This window comes from Taudactylus pleione, unplaced genomic scaffold (genome assembly GCF_031769625.1).
Source record: "Taudactylus pleione unplaced genomic scaffold, aTauple2 ptg000397bl, whole genome shotgun sequence".
NCBI classification, from domain to species: domain Eukaryota; kingdom Metazoa; phylum Chordata; class Amphibia; order Anura; family Myobatrachidae; genus Taudactylus; species Taudactylus pleione.
In genome coordinates this window covers 6,874,551-6,877,500 of record NW_028284799.1, presented here as the reverse complement: position 1 = coordinate 6,877,500, position 2,950 = coordinate 6,874,551, and the positions used below count along the sequence as shown (strand labels likewise).

Sequence of the window (2,950 nt, the reverse complement as noted above, 5' to 3'; positions counted from 1 at the left end):
ATAGGAAAAAGGTGTAACTTATACAAACCCGGACAGTTAGGGTCAGGTGATGAATGTATGAGTTGTAGTTTTGCACCTTATTTTTGTTTACCTTCGTTAAGAAATGTAAAAAAAATAAATATAAAAAAATAGTATTTCCAATTGCTTGGGTTCCAATTAAGTGGTCTGTTTAAATAAGTATAGACATCTCAATAGTTTCTGTATTACTTTGCATAACAGACAGTGATATCCTATAGGTGGCAGATATAATTACAGTTGTAATGTATATGAATACTGTAGTCATCTAAAGTAATTGCAAGGCTGTATGTGTTTAGTCTCAAATGACTAACCAGGCAATATGGAAGTAGTGATATCACTTGCAGTCAAATATTAATTATTTTCCCTAATAAAAACATGACTGTTACATCAACAGTATTGTCAATCTTCATCGCATGCCCCTTTTAATAATGCTGCTGCTTTCAATTACCAACGCATACAATGATACATGTGCATAGCAACACATACACCAGCTCATGCACGTGTGAGAGATCACTGGCAGCTGTGAATAGGAGTGCGTATAGCGATACATTCAGGAGTATATTAAACTGCTGAGATAGAAAACATGTCTGCACTGTTTTGCTTTTCTTTCCACTAGATCACAGCCACTCTGCAGTAGGTGCTGCTAGTATTATAATGCAACACTACATATTTTCTAAGGAATAAAGCCAATACTTGACATTTTAAAACATAGTCCAAGCTTCTTGCAACTCAGAGGGAGACTGTGCGCATGTATTAACTCAACACACCATTGTGCCCCCCAGATTCTAAGAATAAGATAATTTTACATAAATATAAATTTGTGCATGTCTTATATAAACAAAGTCTGCAAGCAAAGCTGTATGTTAGATGTAGCACCGCAGCAGATATAAAAGACCAACCAACAGTGATTCACACTATTCCAGGTTTTGGTGTATCATTAACTATTTTGCTGCCTATACAGTAGCTGCTTTTTATATTTAAGACACACCCACCCAGCAGAAAATAAAGTCTATTTGCAGCGCTTAGTAATACATAGTAGCCTGTTTAGAGCACTGATGGCGTTATCTGCAGAGGCTGGGGTTGGTGTGTGTATCAGATATCATACACTACAGAAGACAGTATGACACTCTGTTAGAGGGCATGTCAGTCACTCATCTCATCTTACACAGGTGACAGTATCACAGCTCAGGTGCTGTACCAGATATCCATCTATCAGGACGGCTACTAGGGCGATTTACACATACATAATACGCGGATAATAATATTTTACACACCTGACAGGGGGATGATGAGTGGTAGAGGAATGTGCCTGCTTAGGGCACACGGATTGTGTGTGTGTATACAGAGGGCAGCAGTGTATATGTGTGTACAGGGCAACAGCTGCAGCGCCGGGTACGCGGGCTGCTCCATAAGCTTCTCCAGCAACTGTTATGGTAATGGAGCGATGCTTTCCTCCCCATAGCCCTCCATCCAATCTGGGCACAATGACACGGCGGCGCACATGTACAATACAAACACAGACACAGTGCTGCAAGAGAGCCTGCACCTATCCACGGTGTAGCCGCTCAGCTATGTGTGGGGTCGCCACTGGGAACATGCGCTGCAGCGCCGCAACAATGAGTGCTACTTTGAGTCCCCTGTGCAGCCTACAACTGGTATTGGATGACATGAAGCGGAGCTGCCGTACAGATCACTACATGGCTCGGGGTTGACCCCGCGCCCTTACCTGCAGTCCGGCAGCCAGAGGCAGCCTCCTAGCGCCGTTCGCACCCGCCGCTTTCCCTGTGACCGCGCGGCGCTCTGCTACCTCCTCCGTGTGTCCTCGCGCCATCCAGCCCTCACTCACTCACTGTGCTGCTGCTGGCCGCGTCCCCCCTCCCATGAGCACGAGGCTGGCAGGGAGGCGTGGTTAGCAGGTCCTCCGCTACTGCTCCGCGGGGTCCTACAGAGACACGTGTTTCCCGACAACTACTCCACCTGAAAAAAACACATCTGAAATACACAAAAGCAGCGGTAATAAAATGGGTAAAAAAATTGGGAAGCAGCTCCAATGCAGTTTATAATATTGATTTCAATCATATTCTGTTTATTGCATATTAAAAAAAATGTAAATCTGGTTTTGTATTCCCACCTTTTTGTCACCATAATCTATCATTTTGCAGCAATAGAAATTATTTTCAGTAGCTATTTACAAAGATTCTGTTGTCAGAAAAGTGGCTCCAACAGGGTTTGTAACTAGAAATTTGTGGGCCCCGTAGCAACATTTTGAAGGTGCTCCGATGCTTCCACCTTTTTCACATTTTATGCCTCATAGTATTGCCCTAGTTAATTTTATGACCTATAGTATTGCCCTAGTTTATTTTATGACCCAAATAAATATCCTATTTCACATTCTGCTTCACATTGACCACAGTTTATATTATGTCATATTGTAGTGCCCCAAATTTGCTGTATTCTGGATGGCCCTTGCTGGGCAGAAATCTTGGATGGCTCTCACTGGGCAGGAACCTCGGATGACCCTGACTGGGCAGGCAGAACCTCTCGCCCGCAAATTATGGGCAGACAGAACCTCGCACTTGAACATGTGAGCAGAGAGAAACTCGCACTCGAACATGTGAGCAGACAGAACCTAACGCCCGGAGGAGTGAGCAGACAGCACCTTGCACTGAAGACGTGGGCAGACAGCAACTCACGCCAAGACTGGCCACCGGCAGGGCAGCTCTCAGATTGGCAGCTGGCAGGACAGCACTCAAAATGTTAACAGGTTGAAGAAACGACACCCTCTCAGGATTTGGAAAGCAGGAGTTCCCCACTGGGAATGGCAAACAGGAGTCCCCCAATGGAATTGGCAGACAGGAGTCCCCCTCTGGAACTGACAGACAAGAGTTTCCCCTTAGGGTTATGGCACTAGAATCCCCCACTGGGATTGTGG

At 44.8% G+C, this 2,950-nt stretch overlaps 1 protein-coding gene across 1 annotated transcript in view; it reads right to left on the bottom strand.

The window, feature by feature from the left end:
- RASL10B (RAS like family 10 member B) overlaps positions 1-1,885 on the bottom strand; it is a 171,992-nt gene extending 170,107 nt beyond the window's left edge. Inside the window, exon 1 of the mRNA XM_088446323.1 lies at positions 1,745-1,885. The gene's annotated coding sequence lies outside the window, so the exon portion shown is untranslated. The remainder of the gene's footprint in view (positions 1-1,744) is intronic.
- Positions 1,886-2,950: the final 1,065 nt, after the last annotated feature.